Source organism: Orcinus orca, chromosome 20, assembly GCF_937001465.1.
Source record: "Orcinus orca chromosome 20, mOrcOrc1.1, whole genome shotgun sequence".
NCBI classification, from domain to species: domain Eukaryota; kingdom Metazoa; phylum Chordata; class Mammalia; order Artiodactyla; family Delphinidae; genus Orcinus; species Orcinus orca.
In genome coordinates this window covers 18,862,683-18,890,358 of record NC_064578.1, presented here as the reverse complement: position 1 = coordinate 18,890,358, position 27,676 = coordinate 18,862,683, and the positions used below count along the sequence as shown (strand labels likewise).

Sequence of the window (27,676 nt, the reverse complement as noted above, 5' to 3'; positions counted from 1 at the left end):
TGCAGCTAAGGAACCAGGTCAACCGGGCCGGGATCCTGGACCGCCCAGAGGCGACTGCCTCCGCCCAGGAAGCCCCACCCAGCGGGAGCCCGGACCTCGGGCTCCCTAAGAACCCACGCGCGACCGGTCGAGGGCGCGTGCGGCGTGACGCGACCCGCAGCGCGTCCCGTGACGCCATCGCGCCCGCTTTTGAAAGTTGGCGCCCGGGGCCGCCTCCCATGCTGCCCTGCGCCAACCCCTCCCCTCACCTTTCCTCCCCCGCCCTCCACTCGTCGCCCGACCGGCCCCCCCACCCGTCCCTTCCCTTATCAGCACCCGCGGCCCCGGCAGCGCCGACGCAGGCGCACTACACCGCGCCGCCGCCATTTTGTGTCCGAGTCTGTGGAGCGATTAAACCGTGCGCGGAGCTGCTTCTTTGGCGGCAGCGGCGGTGGCGGTAGCCGGTGCGGGTGCGCGGAGCTGGCTGGGGACGCCGGGTGGCCGGAGCGGTGGAGCGGCGGCGGAGCGAGCGCTGCGGGGGGTGTGGCGCGGAGGTAAGGGGGCCCCGGGTGGAGGAGGTTTCGCGGGCCGCCTCTAGGTGTCACGATGGGGCCGCTCCGGTCGGCGCTGGCTGTAGCCCGGCGCCAGCGCCGCCGCCGGGGGGTGTTTGTCTCCCTCTACCGTCCCTGCTGCGGCGCGGCCGCCGCCATTGCCCGTCGCCGCCGCGGCCCGGCCGCCCCCCCCCACCCCGTCCGCCCGCTCGATCGCTCGCTAGGCCTCCCTCCTACGGCGCGCTAGGCCTCCGGCGGTGGCACCGACAGAGGCCCGCGCGCTGGCGACTCCATTTTCCTTCCTTTGTCTCTGCCCTCGAGGCCAGCTCTTGGCCCGACCGATCACCCGGCCGCGGCCCGCCCTCTGCCCTCCGCCCCTCCCGCCATGGGTGGCCTCAGCCGAGAGGCGATCTCCGCTCCCCGGCTTCCGCGCCCGCCTCGCTCAAGTGTCGACACCCAGCCACCGCGCGCGCAGCCAGGTCTCCATGCAGTATGGGTGTCGGGCCCTTGCCGACGCCTCTCGGGCTGCCCATCCTCCAGCCTGCCCAGTCCCGGAACCTACCCTGCGGCCTTGCGAGCGTCCCCGCCGCCCGGCTGCTCCGCGGTCGCTCCTAGTCCGCGCGTCGCCGCCGCTGGTCTCCGTCTCCACCGAGTGGCGCAGGCGGCGCTGCTGCGGCTGCGAGTAGAGGGACCCCAGAGCTGCCGAGAGCTCCCTCTGCAAGGCTGGCTGAGCTGCTCGCGCCTCGACGCCGCCTGAGCGGGCGGGGGGACGCGCGCTCGCCGCCCCCGCCGAGCCCCACTGCGCCCCCAAACTAGCGCCCGGGCTCCTCGCCCGACCCGACCGGTGCGGCCCCCCCACGGTGGGCGGAAAGGACACGAGTTCCACAAGTTTTTCTCGAGCCAGGGTCGGATTCCCCTTGCAGTGATAGGAGCCTGACTTTGTGCGCTAAGAGATCTCAAAGGGATCAAAACTTAATTTCATTATGATCTCAAGTGACGTGACAGATTCCTGAATTCGGGATTATGGGCTGGCTAAATTGGTTCAGGCAACTCTTGAGTTTCCGTCTCGCTTTAAAACGTCCTGACGCTAACTTACTACAGTATTTAGTACCTGATGCTTTTAGGGCTAGGCGAAGGCAGTTTTGCCCCGGGATTGTGCAACCCGATCTAAAGCGCCAGTAGGGCAGAATGAATTTATTCTTGACTCCACTGGTAATTTGCCCATATGCTGAAATATGAGGGATGATGTTGTAATTAAATCCTGGGTCACTAGTTGCAGTTGGTTTATAAATATCTACGCGTAATGTAACTACTTTTTAGTAGCTGAGTTCCTGCAGCCCTGAGTTCAGCAATAAGTAAACATTCGCATATGTAGCGTTTTCCTGCTTTCTTTGAGTTTACATCAAATAGGAAAGTTAAAATTCCAGGTCCCCTTTAGGTGGCAAAAGAAGTTAAACAGGGAATGTATGTTAAATTTATTCTGTCCTTAAGTTCTCTTGCATCATTAAAAAGCTTTCTGTCGAATTGCCAGTTTTTTCTTTTCCCTCAAATATTCTAGTACCTTAATACAATATCGTGCAGCACTTGATGTATCAACTGGGGTTGCTTTGGAGAGAGGAAAGTCTTGATTAAATAGCGGGGAGGGGGAGTGGGGAGGCTATGTTAAGTTTATGAGGATATTAAAACAGCCTGGTGCTAAGCAAAATTGACCGGTCTACTGTGTGTAATCTCTATCTGTAGGATTCTGCAGCAAATGCCTCCATAGGGGAGTGTTTTCAACATTACTTTTTTGAACCCTACAAAAATGTTCCTTCTCCCTCTCCTCCATAATAAAGTTGCCCTAAGTAACTAAATGCAGTAGTGTTGATGGAGCATCAGGCTTGAGAATAGAACCATGCTTAATTGTCTAAAACATTGGTCCATTTGTGTAATTTTTGGCATTCTTGTAATTTTCAGTTTTACTTTCCTTTTGAAATTATGGATGGCAGGTGGCATGTTTTACTTATTAAAATAAGGTCCACACGGGTTAAAATCCAGCGGGTCTGTAGTTGAGTCAGGAGGAAAGCTTGTTTTCCCAGTAGCACTGTGCTCCATAGACCATGTTTTGCTTCTTGATTTCAGTTGTGCCATGTACAGCCATCAACTTCTTGGTCTTACACATCGTTTATGTCTTTTTTTTTTAATACTCTATTTATTTATTTATGTATGTATGTGTATGTGTATGGCTGTGTTGGGTCTTCCTTGCTGTGCGTGGGCTTTCTCTAGTTGTCGCGACGGCGGGGGGGGGGCTACTCTTCATTGCCGTGCGCAGGCTTCTCATTGTGGTGGCTTCTCTTGTGTGGGCTCGGTAGTTGTGACACATGGGCTTAGTTGCTTCACGGCATGCGGGATCTTTCTGGACCAGAGCTCGAGCCCGTGTCCCCTGCATTGGCAGGTGGACTCCTAACCACCGCGCCACCAGGGAAGTCCCCTATATGTCGTTTTAATGGTATAGATCTTGTCTACAGAGTTGCTATCCTTTAAGATTTCCTGTATGCCAGGATTCATACTTTGTTTGTTTTGGCTGCACCGTGCACCATGCGGGATCTTAGTTTCCTGACCAGAGATAGAACCCGGAGATCTAACTGGTGCCCCCTGCATTGGGAGTGCAGAGTCTTCTTTTTTTTTTCTTTTTAAGAGTCTTAACCACCGGACCACCAGGGAAGTCCCCTTTGTTTTTATTGGAAAACTAAGTTTACAGAGAGAATAAATTCAGGACATAAGTTTACCCAAAGAAACTTAAATCACTAGTATGAGGAAGATTACAACAGGAATGATTACCTACCTAGGAAAATACTGCTTATTTAAGAGTAGCTGGTAAACATAGGAAAATACTGCTTATTTAAGAGTAGCTGTAGGGCTTCCCTGGTGGCGCAGTGGTTGAGAGTCCGCCTGACAGTGCAGAGGACGCGGGTTCGTGCCCCAGTCCGGGAAGATCCCACATTGCCGCGGAGCTCCTGGGCCCGTGAGCCATGGCCGCTGAGCCTGCGCGTCCGGAGCCTGTGCTCAGCAATGGGAGAGGCCACAACAGTGAGAGGCCCGTGTACCGCAAAAAAAAAAAAAAAAAAACAGTAGCTGTAAAAGTTATCTTTAGGGATCCATTCAACCAACTTAAAATTTAGGAGCTGTAAAAGTTAGCCTTAATATGCATTCAAATTTTAAGAGCTTTAGGATTTTGCTTTAAAGGACATAGAAAAAATGAGGGCACCCACCAAGGACTTCTCTGAGTGGCTTGGGGAGTTCCTTGGGAGTGGCAGAAGCCACCTGTGGCTGACTAGGGCCCTGAGGCAGAGCCTTGCAGAGTGATGCCTGCTGGCAGAATGTTCCTCCAGAGGCTGTTTTTTTGCTTCAGGGATGCTACTGGCATCAAATTCACTCTACATTAACTACTTTATAGGCTGTATTTCATTTTTTTAAACCAGAAACCTAGTTGACCATCTGTCTAACTTGCTTACCTATCTTGGTTTCAGACGACTAGAGGCTTTTTTGCCAAAAATTAGGTCCCTCTTCAAACAAGTAGGATTTGTCATAATTTAATGCTTTGAGAGAGAGTATACAGGTTTAGAAAGAACAATAATGGCAAGTAATGTATAACTTTGAAGACCATGGTTCACAATTATATGTGTAGATTTGGCATACCATATATATTTTTTAAAGCATCCCCAAACTTTCTCTAGTTGTTGTCTTCATATCTTCCCTGGAAGTACCTTTGTGCATTTTCTCAGTGTTTAGTATTTGAATGCAAAGATATGGCATTGCATATAGACTGCTAACATATACCCCAAGAATAGTGATTTTTCCACACTTGATCTTATTTTAGTCACCCATCAGTTTTCAGGGGCATAAAATTTCATTCCTTTTGATGCACATTAGTGACAATATATGGACTCCAATACAAAAGTGTTTCGTGGACTAAATGCACTAATTCTCTTATGTTGTTATAAATTGCCTTTTCAACAGAGGAGACTTTTCTTTACCTTCATCTGGTAAAGTATTATATCAGTTTAGTTTTGTGGGCTTTAGTTATGAGATGGGTTCCCTCTTAATTACCTCATATGCCAAATTCTTTGGAAATGCTTAAATTTAGCTCTTTCATTTCATTTGGGAGTTTCTCCCCCCCACCCCCTGCCACGGAGTTAAGTACCACTCTACCATTGCCTGAAGCCTGACAGTCCATTTATTTGTATTTTAGGGAGAGAATTGTCAGGTAACAATATGACCTAAAAGTATTTTGTTATCTGTCTAAAAAAAGATATTTCGTTGCTGTGCTTCTAGGATTTTCAAAGGTCAGTAGTGAAAGCTCCCCCCGTAGTTATCTTATTACATGAAAAACACAGTCTTTACTTGTGGTTTAAACTAACTTAATCAGTAAAACCACTACTTGCTGAAGATAAGGAAATAAACTGTTAAAGGAGTATTACTGCATCTGTAAGAATTAATTTTTTGGTAGTTTAACTGTATTTACATTATTTGGTTGCAAGGTCACAATGGGGTGCTATTTTGATAATCAGAAATCTTCAGTTCTTTATATATTTAGCAAATGTTTAAAAAAATAAGTAAAGGGGGCTTCCCTGGTGGTGCAGTGGTTGAGAGTCCGCCTGCCAATGCAGGGGACACGGGTTCGTGCCCCGGTCCAGGAAGATCCCACATGCCGCAGAGCGGCTGGGCCCGTGAGCCATGGCTGCTGAGCCTGCGCGTCCGGAGCCTGTGCTCAGCAACGGGAGAGGCCTGCGTACTGTAAAAAATTAAAATTAAAAAAAAAAAATAAGTGAAGGTTTTATTATTGACTTGATAGACATTTACAGCATGTCAATTAGTAATGTGACATTTTAGCAAGTATATTGTTTCCCAATTTTATTAGTCTTCCTCTTGCCATCATTTTGCTTTTCATACTGTATCTGCATTTGTGTGTGTTTGGTGTTCATAAAATGATTTGTGCTTCTATTTTAGAATGATCACAGACCTGGGGCCAAAGAACAAGATGCAGTAGTGGACAGATTGCTGACCAGAGGCTTGAGAGCTGAGTTCTGTCTTCCCTGCTCAAACTGACTTTGCAGCCACGGAGAGGTAAATGCTGTTTCCATTTCTTGGTCTTAAAAATAGGAGTAATAAGACCTTCCTGGGGTTGGAGGATTTGCTGGATCATTCTTGGGTATAGGAGATACAGGACAGTGGGTGATTGAGGGCATACAAGCTTTATATTCAGGCAGTACTCCATTTGAAACTCTGCGTGCACTGTTGTATTACTAGCTGGGTGACACTGGGCAAATTACTTAACCTTTCTACTCCTACAGCCCTTATTTGTGAGAATAATACCAGTTAAAGAGACTATTCTCGGAGTTGATGAGAATGTGTATAAAGCATCAAGTACCATTCTGAGTACGTACACAGAAAGACACAAGGATATGGTGGCTGCTTTTCTGTAGAAACCCAAAATACATTCCAAATATACATTTCATTCAACCCAAATATACATTCCAAAATGTATATTTTGACTCTTGGCAAATGACCTCAGAAGTCCAGGGCTTGTGGCAATTTGTAATTTTGATGAGGAACAGATGGAATCCTATTATTGGGGAAGCTGGTATCCTAGATAAAAATTGTATCACTTAATTTGAGTTAACCTAGCTGATAACCCATGTTTGCTTCATAGTGTTACAGTCATTATAAATAATTTTTTTAAAAACATTTGAAAGGGTCACTTAAAATTTACTTTAGCCTACAATTTCTGCTATGAAATATAATGAACAGTATAGGGAACTTGAAACAGGCCTCTCATAAATGTCAGAGTCTACCGGGCTTTGGGATTTCATTAACAATAAAGTAGGGTTCTAGGTGTGAAAATCATCTCTTCTCAGGCTACCAGGAAGAACATCTTGCTTATCCCCTAAAAAATGTGAAAATAGTTTAATTGCACTTGTGTAATGGCGAAAAGGAGTGTAAAAGTGAGGGTTACAAATGCTGAGTTAGATAAGCTTATATGAATGAATCATCTAAATGACTATTAAGATTTTTCTCACAAGCTGTGCCTGGAAAATAGAGAGGAGGAAGGGAACAGGAGTGAAAGCTCTTCTCTTCTTCAACTCTGTTTTCCAAGTGGGCAGCTTGGTACCTCGATAGATATGAAGGACAAGATGTATGTGCTAGTATTCTGTCGCTCCAGAAATAACTTGTGCCCTGCAGGTTCTTTTAATGTTGACACACAGTGCATACTAATGAGCTGCTGAAAAGAGAAACAATACTGATTTGAAAAGTTATTGAGAAAACTAGCCTTAAGAATTTGGGGAATGGGGTTGTAAGAACATTTTGGTCACTTTTAAGTGTTATGACTAGTTTAATTGTTTAGATCCCTGGTTCTCAAACTGGGATATGAATACCCTTAGGGTACAAAGTGGTATGATTCCGGGGTACTTGAAGCCACAAGATAAACATGACCCATCTTCTTGGAGCTTCAATTGTGCTCACTGAGGGGGCGGTGAGTTAAGTAATTTAACTGGTAAGTAATTACAAATTTTCTTACATTAAAGCAGATGTATATTTTAGGAGAAGTATGTGAACTCTATGACTATCTAAGATAACACAGGTCTTCAACAAAATAGGGCACGAGTGCTTGGGAGTGGGAAGCCCTATTTGTATAGGTACTACAGTGCAAACATTTGAGAAGCAGTACTTTCAAGCTATGTAACAGCTCTACCATCCAGCTCCTTACTTTGTCCCCTGGAGTATCTACTGTGGACTATAGAAGTTAAATTGTATTAAATGGAGCTTGTTTGCTTGTATGCATGTTACTACACATGCCCAACATGAACAAGAGCTCTTTGCAGATTGGTAGACAGTTCTAGATGGCTGGACCAAGTCATCAAGACCATTCCAATGATATAAGAATTATAATTTAAAAGAAAAGCAGCAGTAATGAGCAAAATCAGGTCTAAAACTGTAAATTCTATAAAACAGAATTTTGAAAACAAATGTCACATTAACTGAAGCATAATTAACAATTTATACTGGTTTTTGTACCCTCCCCCCCGCCCCCATTCAGGTTAGTCAGAGTCATAATAAAATGGCTAAATCCTAAGCTATGGACCTTATGACTCCTAAAATAATTATTTGAAAGCATCTATTCTTAACTGTTTTGTGTGTTTTACAATTTCTAAGTATTGTTACTAGAGTATTGCTCTTAATGTAAATGGCACTTAAGAATTACATTTTCTGTATTGATAATGCCTGCTCTTTGAACACAGGTTTTATATTTGAACCTAACTGGTTCTAGATATACTGAAGTGTGACTTTCTGTGAAATGATGTAAATTGGATCAACTCAGATGTGCTCTAAATACCTGCAATATTTATTTATTGAGCACTTTTAATGTGCTCATTCCATCCTTTGAACACTTGCCTTTCCACTTTGTGCCAGGGAGTGCATTAGGTACTGGGGATTTCAAGATGAGTAAGAAAAGGTTCCTTTTCCTGAGGGTCTTAAGTAGAGTATGGGGTAAGAGATCTATAAATAAGTGTTGTCAGTGCTCTGATAAAACTATGTTCAGGGTGCAGGGAGGATGGTCAGTTACAGAAGTTAGTGAAAGGTGTTGGGAAAGGCTTTCTGGAGGAGAGACCCTGATCTAGGTGTATCAGGAAATACAAAGGAAGCATAAAATTAGATTTTAATCTTACTAGGGCACCAAGGCTTAGCCAGTGTGCAGCTTAATAGCTGTGGCAAGTTCATTAAGGGTTACTTCCTTGTCCCTTCCTTCCCATTTGTAAAATGATATATCTACTGTATTGGAGGCTTATGACAGTTAAATGTAGTATCGTTAGGGGGAAATATATACAATTGGCCCTTGAACAATGTGGGCTTGAACTGCTTGGTCCACTTATACACAGATTTTTTTTCCCCCCATAGTAAATACTACGGTACTAGTAAATACTAAGGCGCTACAACCCACAGTTGGCTGAATCCACTAATGAGGGTGTGGTGTATATGGAGGGCTGACTATAAATTAAACTTGGATTTTAAACTACATGGAAGTTCAGCTCTCCCTTAAACCCCATGTTCTTTGAGAGTCAGCTGTGTGTTTGTAACTAACTATAATGTGCTACATAGGGGTAAAGCGATGATCTTTACACTTTAGCAATAGTTGGTCATTGTATATATTTTGCATTAAATCGAATAGTGATGACCACCAGAGAGTACAAAAGTTAAGTGAACTTAAGTGGGACTTATCAGGAAGTTGATCAGAAAATATATTGAGCAGTAGACAAATGGATAAGTAAACAGGATCAAATCCCATGTTGGGAGTGATGTTCGACAACCACTAAAAAAAAGCTGATTGGGAAGACTATTAACCAGCAAAATGCTTATGAGAAGTTTTTGTTTTTGTTTTTTAATATAGTACATGGTGGGGGGAGGGGTAGGCAGGGAATTGGATGAAGGCAGTCAAAAGATACAAACTTCCATTTATAAGATACATAAGTACTTATGTATAAGATACATAAGCACTTAGGGTGCTTATATGTGCAAGGTGATAAGTATAATTAACAACTGCTGTATGTTATATATGAAAGTTAAGAGTAAATCCTGAGTCTCATCATGGAGAAAAATATTTTTTTCTATTTCTTTAATTTTATATTTGTATGAAATGATGGATGTTCACTAAACTTACTGTGGTAAATATTTCATGACGTATGTAAGTCAAATCATATGCTGTACACCTTGAACTTATTAAAATGCTATACATCAATTATACCTAAGTAAAACTGGAAGAAAAAAATTAAAATATGGTACAAAAAATTGTTATGGAAGAAAAGTAAAGAAAAACTCAAACAGTAATAACCTGGCATATAGCAAGAGCTTGTTTGAATGAATGAATGCCAAGGAAAAAAAGACTAAATGGATAGGCATCAAAACACTAGTCAGAACAAAATAAACTAGTAGTGTGAGGGTGGTTAGGTTTGGGGTGACTTTTCTTGGTTTTCTGTAGTTTTATAACATAGTTATTTTATAATGCAAATAGGTTTTTTTCCTCAGAATTATCAAAATTTAGGAGTAACAATATTCAACAATAGAGGACTAATTAAATTATAATACACCTATTTACAGATAGTCCTCTGTATCTGCAGATTCAACCAAATGTGATAAAGAGGGACCATTATACTGTGCCATTTTATATATAAGGGACTTGAGCATCCACAGATTTTGGGTATCTGGCCAGGGCTGGGAGGTGTCCTAGAGCCAATTCCCTGTGGATACGCAGGGACAACTGTAATAGAATGTCATGCAACCATTTTATTACATCTAGAAATATATTGAAATGGAGAGGGATTTGAGACATGCTACATAAAGAAAGCAGATTATCAAATAGTATGCACAATGTGATTTCGTGTGAGTAAATACGTGTATATATGGGGAGGGGACTGGATATAAACCAGCATGTTTATGTAAAATGTATAAGTTCATATTCTTGCTTATCAGAGTTTTCTCCTATTATCTGTATTGTATAATTTTTAAAGGGAAAAAGGAATACGATACAATAGGAAGTAGTACTGAAGCTTTCCAATAAGTATAAAGAAATAATAAAAGTATTTTTGCCTAGTAAAGTTAGGCTCGAGAGCCTTGCAGGAACAGTTGCAAAAGTGCAGGCAGGTGGAGGGCACTGGCAGCCATGTATCTGCCCAAGTGTTAGAGGGAATTGAGGTTGCAGTGACAATTCTTAAAACTTTCCTTAAATTTGGTCTTAAACTTTTTTTGTATCATTCGAGTAATGTTTAGTTTCATTCTTTGGTAGAGTCTAACAATTGTAGAATTATACTAGAACCTAACGAACCTTTTACTCTTTTCCCTAGAGGTAAACACTATTAATAGTTTGGTGTGTTTCCTTTCGGTTTTTTCCTCCACTTTTGTAAATGGGCATGTACATACGGTACAGTTTTTAAAACAACATGTAGGGCTTCCCTGGTGGCGTAGTGGTTGAGAGTCCGCCTGCTGATGCAGGGGACACGGGTTCGTTCCCCGGTCCGGGAAGATCCCACATGCCGCGGAGCGGCTAGGCCCGTGAGCCATGGCCACTGAGTCTGTGTGTCCGGAGCCTGTGCTCCACAACGGGAGAGACCACAACAGTGAGAGGCCCGCGTACCGCAAAAACAACAACAACAACAACAACATGTAATTGTGCAAGTATTCTGTGACTACCACATTCAATACAAGGACATGAGAGGCAATGTTTCAAACAGTACAAAACGATAATAGTGAAAAGTAATAACTTCCCCCTGCCTCTCATCCCTCAGTTTTCTTCCCCAGAGGTAATAAATATTACCAAGTTTTCATATATCCTTCCAGAGAAAATTCTACATATATATAAACATGTGTTTATGTATCTTTTTTTAAAAAAACACAAATGGTAGCATACTATACACATTGTTCTGGACATTTGAGTTGTTTTCGATCCTTTGCTGTTAGAGAAAGATGCTAAAATAATTATCCTTCTTGCATACAGCTCTTTGGGCACATGTACTAGTGTATCTGTACGATAAATTCATAGACGTTGAACTGCTTATATATTCCTAGAAGAGAGAGTGGCATGTACAAAGGCCCAGAGGCAAGAGAAAAGAAACCTAGGACGTTCTGGATACTGAAAGCAGTGACTAGAGCAGAGTGGATGAGGCTGGATGCAGATCTGCTGATAGGGCCTTGAAGGACCCTGTAGGCCCAGTGAAAGGGTTTAGACTTCAGCCTAAGAGTTTTAGCATGGGAGGTTTCAGAAGGGAAGTCTCCTTGCTGATAATGAATTTATATTTTAGAAATCTGTGGCCACTGTGTAAAAAATGGGTGGTAATGGAGCAAGAGGGAAAGCAGGGAAACTAGTCAGGAGGCCATCGCACTTGGCCAGGCAAGATATAATGTCGGCCTGACTTAAGGTAGGGGATCTCAACAGAATTGCTGTTTGTCTAGTTTTGTTGTATTTTTTGTTTTGTTTTGTTAAACTAAGCTGGAATCCTATCCTGTGTCCTCTTTTGTAACCTTTTTTCATGTTATATGTTATGAACATTTTCCTTGTTAGATACCCTATGTTACCTCAAATTACTGGGAACATACTTCCTTATTGCTAAATGTTAAGCTTTCTAAACTATTCCTTGTTGTTGGCCTTAGCTGTTTGCCTCTAATACTTCATGTCTCCTTATTCCCCATGGTTTGAATTATTTCTAACATAGAGTAAATTGACTTTGAATGAAAGCCAAGTTAATTGTAAATTTGAGTGCATAGACTTTAATCTATTCAGAATCCTATCAAGTATATAGCTATAGCTCTAAACATTTTTCACACAAATTAAATCCTGTGTTTCTTATTTTGAAAGAGGTAGGTGATACACTAGCTTCCCCAACAAGGAAGGAGGAAATAGAGTCCTAAAATGTCCTAGATGGGTGAGGGCTTTTGAAGAAAAGAGCAGACAGATATCTTGATGCTTTGTGTGCAGTGGGGAGGGCGGGGGGGGGGAATTATACCCTGACTTAGAGCAGCCTTTCTAGTTTAAAATATACCCTAATGGAGCGGGGGGAGAGCCAGTCTGGTAGACTATCTTTTTTTTTTTTTTGGCTGCTTTGGGTCTTAGTTGCAGCACGCGGGATCTTCATTGTGGCGCTTGGGCTTCTCTCCAGTTGCAGAGCGTGGGCTCAGTAGTGTGGCACATGGGCTTAGTTGCCCCGCAGCATGTGGCATCTTAGTCCCCTGCATTGGAAAGCAGATTCTTTTTTCTTTTTTTAATTAATTTATTTATTTTATTTATTTTTGGCTGTGTTGGGTCTTCGTTGCTGCGCGTGGGCTTTCTCTAGTTGAGGTGAGCGGGGGCTACACTTTGTTGCGGAGCACAGGCTCTAGGCGTGCGGGCTTCAGTAGTTGTGGCTTGCAGGCTCAGTCGTTGTGGCTTGCAGGCTCTAGAGCGCAGGCTCAGTAGTTGTGGCGCACAGGCTTCGTTGCTCCGCGGCATGTGGGACCTTCCCGGACCAGAGCTCAAACCCATGTCCCCTGCATTGGCAGGCGGAAGTAGGAAGCCCCCAGCCTACTACTTTTTAGATAAACTCTGGTATTACAAAACTCTGGTATAGCATAATCACTGTCACAAATTGTTAAGTGTGTGCAAGATACTATACATTCACAGAAGTATGGTGCAGAACTATAATAATAGAGGACACCCTAATTGTTTTTAGTATTTCTTATGTTTCTGTTTTATTTGTATCTTACAGCTTTCTACTTCTGTTTAAAATCTTTTTGTTGTAGGTATATGTTGAGACTATAAAATAGTAGTGACTTGGTTTCCTGTTGGGAATAAATTTTATTATGTAATACATTTTTTACTTTCCAGCTCCTTGGCGGACAAGGCCTTTGATCCTTCTTTTGTCTTGTCTTTTGAGTATTTGATTAAGCTTTTGTCTGTATTTCTTTTTTTTTTAACATCTTTATTGGAGTATAATTGCTTTACAATGGTGTGTTAGTTTCTGCTTTATAACAAAGTCAATCAGTTATATATATACATATGTTCCCATATCTCTTCCCTCTTGCGTCTCCCTCCCTCCCACCCTCCCTATCCCACGCCTCTAGGTGGTCACAAAGCACTGAGCTGATCTCCCTGTGCTATGCGGCTGCTTCCCACTAGCTGTCTATTTTACGTTTTATATTTCTTTTTTTCCTCTATTTGTTTCCATATTTCTCAGGAGTAACCAAGTTGACAGATTACTTGTTTTTATAACCTAATATTAGTTCAAAGTAGCATTTTGTTTCTTTTATTGTTTAAAATTCTCTGTGTTCCTATGCGTGTATAGCCTTTTTCTGTTTTTCAGATTTCTTTGTTCTGTTGAACAACACTTTAACTGTTATTCATATTTTATGCTATACTGTTTACTCACTAAGGATGTCTCTGTATTTTTTTTCATATTAACTGTTTTTGATCTTTGTTCAAAGGCAGTATATTGCCACTTATTATTGCTATTACTATGCCTTTAGTACAGACATTGTTTAAGCTGTTGACTTCTGATTTAACCTTGACCTTATAGGAGATCCCATTTACCAAATAAAATGGTCTTGTTTCTACAAAGTAGCCTTCAGGAGTGAGTACTGGGTTATAGAGACCCTGGAGCAGTGGCCACATGGTCACTGACACACACTGCAAAACCATGAATTCACTCCGTTATGTGTGTCCATTTCTCTTTTTCTTTCCCCCTTTTTCCTTTTGTTGTATGTTGAGCTTGTCCATACCATCTAGAGAGTTCTTTTGATATTGATGCTACCCACAATAGAGGTGAAATTTTAGAACTTCCTTCTTGAGTCATACATTCCATTATTGCTTATATGGGAATCATATTAGTTTTGAGGTAGGCTTTTTTTTAATTATTATTCCAAATAAGTAAATGAAATGATTCTTTGTTGTAAAGAATGAACCAAAAATTCTAATAGTAGAAAACCATGGGTATTTAAGTGGTTTTGATTTATGTCGACTTGCATTTAGGGTGCATAGCTGTTGTGTTCTATCAATAGGTCAGTCACTTCAAAGCCATAGTCAGCAGACATTCTATATCAGGATTACCTTGGGACCTTTTGAAATAAGGTCTGTCCCACCCCAGACCTATTGAATCAGAATCTCTGGGATCTGTGCATTTGAAAGCTCACCAGGTGATTTTGACACCAACCAGGTTTGGGAACCACTGCTCAGGTAGAACCTGCCCCCAATCCATAGATGTACTGTATATTTTATACTGTATGTGTGTAATTTATTCCTTTTTATAACATAATTATTTATTCAAGGTGATACTTGCTGTACATCCCCAACCTTTCTCATATTCTCAGTGATGAAACATTGTAGGAGCACTCTAAAGACAGTCTTAACTCTGAGCTGCTTTCAGGATTATGGGCCTGGAGCAGGGCAAGGAGGGACCTGGTGGTCTCTGACATAGTCACCCTTGGGAGAACAAGGAGAAATGAGGCATTAGGTTGCTGTATGCCAGCAAAAGTGTCATTCAGGCTGTAGAAAGCAGAGAGGGATAGCTCGTGCCTGGGAGGCAGCCTCCAATCCATACTGTGGCACTAGGATGCTGACTGCCAGAAAGGCTTTGTCTTCTGTTTCACGTATAAATGTCCAATAAGTGAAATAAACAGGGTACCCTTAATGAGGGCCTAGAACATGACCTATGAAACCAGGTCACAATAATAAACGAGGTGGTTTAATGCAGTCCCACTTGAATTTTTTTGCACAAAGTTTGTCTAATTCCGTACATATTAAAGTTTTTTCCACTTACTGTTTCCTCTGCTAGAATGTTTCTCTCTACTATAGTTCGCCTGTCAAGGTCTATTTTATCCTTTCAGATCCACCTTTAGCAGTTCCTCTTGTTAAAGCCCTCCTTCACCAGCTTAAGCTATCCTTTTTGCCAGGATGGTGGGAAGTATGTGTTAACCTCTGTTATAGCACACGCTATATAGCTCTTGTTTGTTGTTCTCTTTGTCTCCCTGTCAGCTGAGGAGCTCTCTGAGAACCAAGCCCTATGCAGTTAGGACTTTTTTCCCCAAGTAATTAAAAGGGAAATTAATTTCTGTGTACCCAGCATCAGGTGCCTTTTGATAAAAGAATTATTGGTTTAGCACTTCTTATTCTTTGTAGCAAAAGAATTCTTTCACCTCCTATGGTTGTTTCACCATAGGTGACAATGGTTTCACCATTGTTGAATTAATATTGTTGCAATTACAAATATTTTATTAGTATATATGTATTTCCTTATCTCCTAGGTTCAAAGCTCTCCATAAATAGATATTTTCAAGTAGCTGTTAGAATCATTGTTCTGCTTTGACTGCACCTTTTAATATTAACAAATGGGGAGAAGGGTGGGTTAAAAACTGGGGTGCTCTTAACCTTTTTTACTTAAAAGAGATACAATTTTATTTCCCTTTTAATTACTTCTCCCCCCTCCCCCAAATGCCCCATCTGTTCTTATTAAAGTTAATGGCACACAACAGGGAAGAGAAAGGTGTACATGTGACTGAGTAGGTGAGTGCTACTTCAGATAAAGGCTGCTTCCGCTTCCAGTCACCCTGAAGTAAATGGACGCTAATGTTTTTCTTCTTCTCAGACTGAGTCATCCTTTCCACTCAGCTCCTCCCCATTCTTTATGGTAGTTTGCAACTTTCCTGGTACTCAGTATTAATCAGCATGATACTTTGCTTTGAGTTATCTTAAGCTGTCAGATAAGACGATGATGTATATATTTTCAGAAATAGTAGAATAAAATGGTTATTTTATTTGACTTTTTAAACCTAACTTTTGTTCCAAAAGGGTAAATAATTTTTGTTATTTTTGGCTAGTGTTCTGCATCTAATAAAAGTCAGCTTTTCCTTTCATTCTCAGGAGAAACTGGTTACTTATTTGTAATTCCTTTTTTTTTTCCCTTGTCCTAATGACACTTAGTATCCTCTGCAGTCAGAATACTGGACTAGGTTTTTCAGCCTCCTGGCTAAAAGCATTCTTCTAATTTAAAGATCTAGAAAAGAGAAAGCTACAAGGTGTCTCCTCTCTTCTCTGCCTTCTAATGATGTCTGATGTTTTGTATTGAGCAGTCTGAAGGCAAGTTGTTAGGTGACCTCCATGTTAGGCTATTTCAGAATTGCTGTGGCTTATGGAATCTCAGTGGGGAGTTGGGGCTGCTGTTTCTTGCCAAGAGTGTAGACGGTCTTCTGATCTGCTCCAGGAAATAAGTTGGGGTTTTAGCTATCTGTTGTCCCTGTAGAGAACAACAATAGTGTATTAAACAAAAAGTTTTGGTGATTTTATTTATAAAGCAGGCTTCTGGAAATTGTCCTTCTCTACTGTCTTATTCTCAATGCACATGTGTTATTCTTAGTACACATATATTTTATAATAACCAGTGTCCCCAAATGACTAAACTCTGAACTAGTGAGTATGAAAGGTTATTTTGGTTGTTTTCCTTTGAGAAATAACCTGACACATTTGCTATCTAGCCACATAATCAGGTGATAAATTACTAAGTCTTAACATCTTCAAAAATTAATGTATTCACAATTAGCTTTTATTTTTGTGGCAGGATTTTTGAAATCTTAAACCTGTACTTGTTGTTAAGACTTATTTTTTTCTATTTGAGAAATGACACAAACATAGCAATAAAGGATATAAATTCATATAGTTAAGGTTCCACATAGCATACAAACAAGGTTTTGTTTTTCCATGTTCTCTTCCTGCTTTTGTCATGTGCAGGAACCATTTATACATGTTTCATATGACAGTGACACCAGTATTGAATGTCTGCTGCTTACCTAACACTGTTTTTGTGTTCATTGCTATAGAGTATTCAGAAGTAAAAGGCATAGTTCCTGCCCTTAACGAGCTAATAGTCTATTAGGGGAAAAGACAGATACATAGAACAGTATATTACAGACAAAATAGCAAAAATGAAACAAATAAATTAGAGTTCAGTCTGCACTGGTCAAGGTTGAGAAGACTTTGAATAGGGGATAACTTGACCTGGAGGGGACAAGACAGTAGGCTCTTGTGTGGGAGATACCCCAAAGGTGAGGTTGGATGGGTCAAAAGGATGGTAACAGATCATACAGAACTCTGGGATCGAAGCCAAAGAGTTCGGAGTTGATTGAGTAACCCTCAATCCTCATGAGTTTTTCTGCCTCATTTCAGGAAGATTTAGTCTGGAAGCAATATGCTGGACAGACTTATAGACCAGCCTGGGAGGCTGTTTTGTTCCTTTTTGGCTCTTTTTCTCTTTCATTCCTGGATTTGATCAGTCACCAGATTCTGTCTACTGGTTGCTACCTTCACTCTGTAGATAATTGGTAGTTTATCAGAGAAGTCATTTTTGTGGGGAAAATTTATCTAAGGTTTGTGATTAGAATTCTAAGAAACAGAAAGGTCATATGTTAAGCTAACATGTGTTCATTGCCTTCTGGGGTGACCTATAAGGATACAGAGGAGCACAGTAGCCAGGCTCTGCCTGCATTGTTTTATTTAATCTTTATGACAACCAGTGAAATGGATATGATTATTATCTTTGTTTTGTAGAAAAGGAAACTGAGGCACAGAAGGGTAGCATGTCTCACTCCAGGCCACACTGCTAGTAAGTAGAAGAACCAGAATTGGAATGCAGGTCTCTGGTTGGAAAGCCTAAGCTCTTAATGACTATTCCATTCTGTTTCTCCTCTTGCCCCCCCCTTTTTTTAGATATGGAACTAGCATTTTCCTCATATAAGGATTATATTAAAACATGATTTTTAATATCTGCATAATACTCTGTTTCATGGATGTATCATCATTTACCAAATTTAACTATTCTCCTGTGGTTGTACCTTTAGGTTGTTTATAATTATTCACTCTGATTAATAATGTCCTTATAATCTTCGTGTTCATCTCTGATTATTTCTTTTTTTTAAATTAATTTATTTTTTTAATATTTATTTTTGGCTGCATTGGGTCTTCGTTGCTACACACGGGCTTTCTCTAGTTGTAGTGAGCGGGGACTACTCTTCGTTGCGGTGTGTGAACTTCTCACTTCAGTGGCTTCTCATGTTGCAGAGCACAGGCTCTAAGCACTCAGGCTTCAGTAGTTGTGGCACGTGGGCTCAGTAGTTGTGGCTTGTGGGCTTTAGAGCGCAGGCTCAGTAGTTGTGGCACATGGGCTTACTTGCTCCGCGACATGTGGGATCTTCCCGGCTAGGGCACGAACCCGTGTCTCTTGCATTGGCAGGCGGATTCTTAACCTGAGCCACCAGGGAAGTCCTCTGATTATTTCTGGGCATAAAGTCTGAAGTGGAATTACTGGATCACAGTAATTTGAATATTTTAAAAATTCTTGATTCATATCACCAGTTACCTTGCTGTTTTTTTGAGTTTTTTTCATTGAAGTTTAGTTTACCTCCAACATCATATTAGTTTCAGGTGTGCAACATAGTGATTCGATATTTTTTTAGATTGCACACCATACAAAGTTAATATTTTTTATTCTCTGTAACATTTATTTTGTAACCGGTAGTTTGTACCTCTAGTCCCCTTCACCTTTTTCGCCCACCCCGCCAACTCACCTCCTCTCTGGCAACCACTAGATTGTTCTCTGTATCTGTGAGTTACCTCACTCATTTCACTGCACCTTGACCAACATTGGGAGTTATCCTTTAAAACAGCCTTAACAGTTTAATAGAGGTAAAATGCTGTGACATTATTTTAATTTGTATTCCTCTCAATGTTTAGGAGATTTGGTTGTGTTTTTTTTTTTTTCCTCACTCATCTGCCATTTGTATTTCTTTGAATGATGTACTTGTGTCCTTTTCCCAGCTTTCTCTTTTGGTATTGGTCTTATTCTTATAAAATTTACAATTACTGGGGACTTCCCTGGTGGCACAGTGGTTAAGAATCCGCCTGCCAATACAGGGGACATGGGTTCAAGCCCTGGTCCGGGAAGATCCCACATGCCGCGGAGCAGCTAAGCCTGTGCTCCACAACTACTGAGCCTGCTCTCCAGAACCCTCGAACCACAACTGCTGAGCCCAGGCACCACAACTACTGAAGCCCGCGCGCCTAGAGCCCGTGCTCCGCAGCAAGAGAAGCCACCGCAGTGAGAAGCCCACGCACCGCAACGAAGAGTAGTCCCCATTTGCCTCAACTAGAGGAAAAGCCTGTGTGCAGCAATGGAGAACCAGTGCAGCTGAAAAGAAAATAAAGAAAATTAAAAAAAAATTTACAATTACTTATATAATAAGGATATTAGTATTAATCCTTTGTCATAAAATGCTGCAAATATATTTTCTTGTTGGCCATTTTATTCAACATGTTTTTGTTTTTACAAAAAAATTTATTTATTTTTACGTTAAGGTGGTCAAAATTTCAACAGTTTCCTCTAGGCTCTTCTATTATTTAGGAATCTAAACACAAAGCCTTCCTTATTCTGAGATCAGAAGGCCACTCACCTATATCTTATTTCAAGTTTGGTGTTTGGATTTGTCTTTTTTTTGTGTGTGTGTGGCCCTGTGGCTTGTGGGATCCCAGTTCCCTGACCAGAGATTGAACCTGGGCCCTTGGCAGTGACAGCGTGGAGTCCTAACCACTGGACCGCCTGGGAACTCCAATGTCTTTTTTGTGTTTTTGTTAACGTCTCTCCTTATCTCTGACAACAGAATATATTCCAGGTGGATTAAAGCTATAACTCATTGTTTTCCAAGTATTTATAGTTTTTCTGGTACCTTTTATCAAATAATTCTCTTTCCCCTACTAATTTTATTTTTGTTATTGTTTTTTAAAAATTTATTTGTTTTTTTTTTATTTTGGCTGTGTTGGGTCGTCGTTGCTGTGCATGGGCTTTCTCTATTTGCGGTGAGTGGGGCTACTCTCCTCGTTGCAGTGTGCGGGCTTCTCATTGTCGTGGCTTTTCTTGTGAAGTACGGGCTCTAGGCACGCGGGCTTCAGTAATTGTGGCATACGGGCTCAGTAGTTGTGGCTTGTGGGCTCTTGAGCACAGGCTCAGTAGTTGTGGCGCACGGGCTTAGTTGCTTCGTGGCATGTGGTATCTTCCCGGGCCAGGGCTCAAACCCGTATCCCCTGCATTGGCAGGTGGATTCTTAACCACTGCACCACCAGGGAAGACCTCCCCCACTAATTTTAAACTGATTTTAAAAAGTTGTAGACAACTTTTTATATGCTAGGAGTTTTTTTCTGGATTCTCTGTTTACATTGGCTGGCTGTGATAGTGACAGTACTGTATTACTTATTGTGGCTTTATACTATGTTAATATTTGGAAATAAAAAATGGCCTTCTGGGGACTTCCTTGGTGGCGCAGTGGTTAAAGAATCCGCCTGCCAATGCAGGCAACGCTGGTTTGAGCCCTGGTCCGGGAAGATCCCACATCCCGTGGAGCAACTAAGCCCGTGCGCCACAACTACCGAAGCCTGAGCGCCTAGAGCCCGTGCTCCACAACAAAAGCAGCCACCACAATGAGAAGCCCATGCATTGCAATGAAGAGTAGCCCCAGCTCGTTGAAACTAGGGAAAGCTGGCATACAGCAACGAAGACCCAATGTGGCCAAAAAAAAAAAAGTGGGCTTCATTTTTCAGAAATTTTATTGCTATCCTCAATATCTTGTTTATTTTTCAGAGATTTTGAAGATTAAATGAACTAGAAATAATTAACATCTTTACAATGTTTGGCCTTTCTGATCATGGATATAGATAGTAGTGTCCCCTATTTAATGAGGTCTTTTATGCCTCCTGGAAGAGTTTTGTGATCTTCAAATAGGTCTGCAAATTTTGAATTGAGGTTATGTTAAGATTGTTACAACTTTGTATTTCTGTGTTTTTCTGTATTTTCTATTAAATATATATGTGTATACAATTTCAGGTTTATAGCTCATCTTGTTCCACAAAGAATTTGAAGAAATGTATAGAAAATACAAATGGTAAATGATATAAAGTCAAAACCCCAGAAAATACAAATTAGAATAAATCAGAATAAAAGGTTACTACAGTTTGAGAGGAAAAAGATTTATTAGGGTGTGGCCAGCTAAAGTAATGGTAACATGATCCTGTTACATAGGTCTCACAGTGAAAGAAAAAAATTGCTTAGTTGAAGCAAAGCTTTTCTAAGCATGTAACTCCAAATGAAATTTCTCCCATGTATACTTTAGTGTAAGCCAAGGGCATAATGCCAAAACAAAACTTGGTGAAAGCAAGTTCTGTAGGGGATAAGACCATGTGCCCCAAGTATACCCAGCTTTCTGATGGTCTGGCATAATTCTGGGATAAAGCCTAGAATAGGATGCTGAATTCCACAGAGAGGTCAAGTCAGATAAGGACAGAAAAGTCTCCTTTGGATTTACCAATTAAGGGCCATCGCTGGCTTCAGAGCAGTTCAGTAGAGTATTGGGGAACAGAAACCAGACTGGTGAAATGAGGCATGGAAGAGAAGTAAAGGTATAGAGACAGCTAGTGTGGGGTTGAGTGTGGGGGAATACGGAGATGGCAGATGCTAAATTGTCAAGAGGCGTTAAGAGGAGTTTTAAGATTAAAAGATTTGAGCAATATAAAGCTGACAGGCAAGAGGGGGAGGGCTGATCCAGCAGGTTCCCCTAGGATTCAGGCCAGGCTGGTGGTGTAGGAGCATAGGCAGACCTCAGGGTCCTTGACCTCGGGGGGCCTTTGCGTTAGAGTCTGGGCCTGTGTATCCTCCCACTCAACCAGTCAGCATGTGTTTTTTTCACAGTGAGAACAGCAGTGAGCAAGGGCAGGGTGGTGCTCAAATACCAGTTTCCTCTCTTCCAGCTCCCTCACCCCCATGTGCCAGTTTCACTCTGCCTCAGTCTGAGGGAACCTCCTCCTGCCCCATCTTCTACCCATAAGTTGATAGAATGATTTTTTAAAAAGTGTTCCTAAGCTTCAGTTTTTCACCAAGATGGTAGAGAATACAGGAAGGATCTGGTCTTCAGAGTTCCATTTTTTGTGTGCTACTGCAGCCCAGAAGACTAACCCATTTGCCAAGCTCATTTGGTTGGATTAGGGATTAGAATCTAGGTTTCTTTCTTTTCTTTTTTTTCAAGCCGCACCTTGCAGCTTGCGGGATTTTAGTTGCCCCACCAGGGATCGAATCCAGGCCACAGCAGTGAAAGCGCTGAGTCCTAACCACTGGACTGCGAGGAAATTCCCCAGGTTTCTTTATTCCTTATCCAATGCCATTGAGTTGAAGGTGATAGCCAAACACATGAGAGAGATCCTTTAGTCAGTGAAACTGTGGGTTTGCGCATGTGGATTTGGGTGGAGACAGCTGAAGTAAAACGGCTAGTGAACCGAATGGCTACGGAGAAGGGAACAGAGCCAGAGCCTTGATGTGCTCAGAGCGGCTGGTGGAGGAGCTCTCAGAGACAAGGGAAGCCAAGGGAGAATTCTGAAAGGCTGATGAAGGAAGAGTATGAGTTTCATACTGTTATATGCCAAAGAAACTGAGTTTGAGGATGAGGGGGAAGCCTTTGGGTTGGCTGGTGTGGTTCCTGGTGAATGGTGCTTGTAGACCAAGCACAGGGACCACAGAGGGCTAGACAGGGCAAGGACAGGTTCTTAAGATAAGAGCAAAGCCATATACACGATCTCATCTATATTTAAAAATACATATCCATAAGAGGAAAAAAACTCAGAAAACAGCACCAAAGTATACTAGGTGATTATCTCTAGGTATAGGAATTGCGAACAACTTTTTTAAAAAATTTTATATGTGCTTCATTTTTCAGACTTCTATAAATAGACTAATATGCTTTAATAATCTGAAAAAGTTGTGTCCAGAAGTTAATGTAAACCCGTTTTTAATGGCGTTGGTCCACAAAAAGATTTGACAAAACCTAGAAAGCATGCCTAACTCAAGCAAGGAGAGAGGCAGAGAACATGAGAGACTCCAGAGGAACTGAATGGAAAGCAGGAGGCACAGCTGAGTCCATAGAGGGAGGAAAGGGATGGATCAGAACCGCTAATGGGGTGACACAGCTAGGAGAGTACCATCCCCAGGGAGTGAGGAGAGCGACCTGGTCCAGGCTATTAAGTTTGTTACTGATTCATAGACTCCTTTTCCTTGGTGGAAGTTAAGTAGAAGGATCCACTGCTGGAAGGGATGCACTGCTGGCAGGGATTTCCAAGCAGTGTATGGGCGAGGCTGGTGGCTTGCTACTTTGTGTCTGATTTTTCTTTGTGAAAATAGAACCTACTGCTTTAAGACCCTGAATAGATGCTGATGTTCATGGACCTTGTGCCATGTGTTTTTTCACAGTGAGAGAACACTCTTGTCAGCTCAACCCCCTGGCAGCACAGTTGGTTTCAATTTGTACTCCTTTGTACCAATTCTTTTTCACCTGGTTTATAATTCCGTAACCTCTTTTAGGTTGTACTTGGTTATTAAAAGCAATTTCTAATATTTTAAGTTCTCAAATTCATGGCAGAGACAACATGGATTTTTCTGTGTTCTTCAAATTGTTGTGTGCTACAAAATGTCACAGAGCTCAGAGATTAAATGTTTTTCCTCCACTTTTTTTTTTAATTTATTTTGGTTGCGCCAGGTCTTAGTTTTGGCAGGCAGCCTACTTAGTTGAGGCTCTCAGACTCCTTAGTTGTGGCTCACGGGCTCCTGAGTTGTGGCGTGCAAACTCTTAGTTGCAGCATGCATGTGGGATCTAGTTCCCTGACCAGGGATCGAACCCACATCCCCTGCATTGGAAGGCGGATTCTTAACTACTGCGCCACCAGGGAAGTCCCTCTACCGGTTTTATTATTGAGGATATCTAAATAGCCTGGGATTATGTAGTGATTCTGTGGCAGGGCTAGCAGTAGCATTTACAGCTTGTGAATTTTTTTGTCCTTTGATACTTTTCCAAGACTGTTTCCAAGGTGGATGGGGCTTTTTCTCTGTTCCTAACTCCAACATTGAAGTTACTATCTTTGCTGGGGTACTAATTTCAGACCTTCATGGCCTGGAAAATGCTTTTTTAAAAGATGTGAGGGGACTTCCCTGGTGGCGCAGTGGTTGAGAGTCCGCCTGCCGATGCAGGGGATACGGGTTCGTGCCCGGTCTGGGAAGATCCCACATGCCACGGAGCGGCTAGGCCCCTGAGCCATGGCTGCTGAGCCTGCGCGTCAGGAGCCTGTGCTCCGCAACGGGAGAGGCCACAACAGTGAGAGGCCCGCGTACCATAAAAAAAAAAAAAAAGAAAAGAAAAGATGTGAGGGCTTCCCTGGTGGCGCAGTGGTTGGGAGTCCGCCTGCTAATGCAGGGGACACGGGTTCGTGCCCCGGTCCGGGAAGATCCCACATGCCGCGGAGCAGCTGGGCCCGGGAGCCATGGCCGCTGAGCCCGGGAGTCCAGAGCCTGTGCTCCGCAACGGGAGAGGCCACAAAAGTGAGGGGCCCGCATACCGCAAAAAAAAAAAAAAGTGAGATGAGTAATGGTATAAAGTAGTACATCTCAAACTTTAATATATGACACCACTTAGGGATCTATTAAGTTGCAAATTCTGATTCTGTGGGTCGAGAGTGGAGCCTGAAGTTCTGTGTTTCTAACAAGTTCCAAGGTTAAGCCAACGCTGCTGGTCCTCAGATCATACTTTGAATAACAGAGGTATAAACTGTGCTGTCCAGTACAGTAGCCCTTAACCACATGTGGCTGTTGAGAACTTACAGTGTGACTAGTTCAGATTGAGGTGTACTATAAAATATATACCAGATTTCAGAGGCTTATGAAGAAAGAATATATAATATCTCAATTTTTTATATTGATTTCATCTTGAAATGATAATATTTTGGACATACTGGGTTAAATAAAATAGATTACTAAAATTAATTTTACCTGTTTCTTGTTAAATATGGCTACTAGAAAATTTTTTTTTTTTTTTTAATTTGTTTTTATTTTTGGTGGTGTTGGGTCTTTGTTGCTGCTTACAGGCTTTCTCTAGTTGTGTCAAGCGGGGGCTACTCTCCATTGTGGTGCGTGGGCTTCTCATTGCAGTGGTTTCTCTTGTTGCGGAGCGCGGGCTGCAGGCGCGCAGGCTTCAGTAGTTGTGGCACGCGGGCTCAGTGGTTGTGGCTCACAGGTTCTAGAGTGCAGGCTCAGTAGTTGTGGTACACGGGCTTAGTTGCTCCACAGCATGTGGGATCTTCCCGGACCAGGGATCAAACGCGTGTCCCCTGCATTGGCAGGCGGATTCTCAACCACTGTGCTACCAGGGAAGTCCCTGGAAATTTTTTAATGGTACATATGTGGCTCACTTTTGTGGCTTCCATTATATTTCTATTGGATAGTGCCAGTATAGAACATTCCTGTCCCGAGACAAATCCATCTGAACAGTATTGGTTATATAAAAGTAATTATAGTTAGGATCTTGGCTCAAGTAGTCTTTAGTGATCAGAAATATAAATAAGATCTTATAAAAATGCTAGCACATTGATGCTCAGACATTTTTTATTTACAGGCAAATTATAAAGCACTTCACAAATGTCCCTTGACCCTCATGTTCTGCGGTAACATTTTGTTATATTTGTCCTTGCTGTTAATGGAACAGATTGTAAGAGATCTTTGCACTGAGCATTGTATCAATAGTATATATACTCTTGGTTGTTGAGAATAAGGGACTAATGAAAGCAGGTAATGGCAGAACAAATCAGGACAACCCAACAACCCACAAGGTTTTCCATTAGCCTTGGTTTTCGTTCCATGCAGATGGTGAGGTTTGCTGAGTCTGTCCAAATATGTAGGTTGCTTCAAGCCTGGCTTTTGCCCTCAAAGAGCTTTAACAAGCCAACTGGGGAAATGGATCATTTTGAGAAAAATTTTAAGTGCATAATAGTGTGGTTGTTTTATCAGCAGACACATACAGGGAAAAGTAGTGGCTAAAGACCAACAAGTCATGAATCTGAATAGGTTATCTGGGGTCAGATACTGAAGGGCCTTGAAAGCCAGAGGGCATTATATGTATCATGCATCTTTCCCTTTTGCAAAAATACGGATACACTGTGTTGAAGAAATCAAGCACTATTCTTTATGAACCAAGTAAATCTTAATTTCCCCTGCTCAGAAAGCGTATGTGGGACTTCCCTGGTGGCACAGTGGTTAAGAATCCCCCTGCCAGTGCAGGCGACGTGGGTTCGAGCCCTGGTCCAGGAAGATCCCACATGCCGCAGAGCAACTAAGCCCATGTGCCACAACTACTGAAGCCCACGTGCCTAGAGCCTGTGCTCTGCGACAAGAGAAGCCACCGCAATGAGAAGCCCGTGCACCACAATGAAGAGTAGCCTCCACTCGCTGCAACTAGAGGAAGCCCATACGCAGCAACAAAGACCCAATGCGGCCAAAAATAAAATAAATAAAATTTTAAAAAGGAAAGAAAGAAAGAAAGCATATGTGATTTCCCATTGACAGCCAAATGAGTATGGTCTTAATATTTTGTCATTCAAGACCGTCCAATCTATGGCCACAACCAGTACATCTTTCTTCTGTCTCTTTCTACCCTTTCCTCTGTCCTGTACCTTTTTTTTTTTTTTTTTTTTTGAGGTACGCGGGCCTCTCACTGTTGTGGCCTCTCCGGTTGCGGAGCACAGGCTCCGGATGTGCAGGCTCAGCGGCCATGGCTCATGGGCCCAGCCGCTCCGCGGCATGTGGGATCTTCCCGGACCGGGCCACGAACCCGTGTCCCCTGCATCGGCAGGCGGACTCTCAACCACTGCACCACCAGGGAAGCCTTATCCTGTGCTTTTTAAGTCTTTTTTTCTTTAACTGTTTTATTCTTTCTCATAACCAATTTTTTCTACGTAGGGACCCCCTCCCCTGCAAAATTTGTGTGTGTGCACACACACCATGCTGTCTTTAAATATCCTGCCCATCTTGATCTCACACCTGGTTATGTAGGGTTGATCAAGATCCTGCCCATCTTGATCTCACACCTGGTTATGTAGGGTTCTCCAAACCTACCACTTTTACCTTGAGCCATTGTACCTATTCTGTCTTTTTTGTTAGACAATACTCCTAGAATGCAGGACCAGGCCTGCATAGTCTTAGTCTTTGTACTGCTTTACAGGTGGTCCTGACTTAGAGAGCCTTCTCTGACTGCTAGTATGGATAGTGTTAAGGTACCTGAATTGAAGAAACGTGTGTCTAATAGAAGTAGCAAAAGCTTTGTTTGAGACGAGGGCAAGAATACAAAACACTTTAAATTTTAATTTTGAATTAACCTTTTATGTATTTGTCAGTTTTGTTAAGTCAGATTATTGATATGAATTACATAATTGATCAAACTCATTTTATTCTTAGGTATCTGGGTACTCTCAGCACTCACAAGACCTAAGAGCCAGAAACTGTGAATCAGAAAAAAACTGATTTTTTTTTTCTGTTTTCTTTTATATATTCAGTTAGCATTTATTGTGTTCTTACCAACCTGGGCGTAGTGCTCAAGAGTTAAAAACTACTTGTTTTCATGGTCTCTGTCCTCAAGGAACTCATGGTCTTACAGACAAGAGAGATACATGAATGTCAAGTTGATGGTATGAGACAGGAGGTAGCGGTGTGTGTAGCTACAAGCAGGACTATTGGAGTCTGGATCCA

General features: G+C 42.1%; 1 protein-coding gene across 3 annotated transcripts in view; it reads left to right on the top strand.

Moving 5' to 3' along the window:
• Positions 1-333: 333 nt before the first annotated feature.
• Positions 334-27,676, top strand: part of CTCF (CCCTC-binding factor) — a 49,329-nt gene continuing 21,986 nt past the window's right edge. The window contains exons 1-3 of one of the 3 annotated variants that reach the window (XM_033407688.2): positions 376-533; positions 5,520-5,636; positions 6,953-7,065. The gene's annotated coding sequence lies outside the window, so the exon portion shown is untranslated. Of the gene's footprint in view, positions 534-5,519; positions 5,637-6,952; positions 7,066-27,676 lie in introns of all 3 variants that reach the window. The other 2 variants (XM_004280848.4, XM_033407689.2) reach the window with 2 other exon arrangements.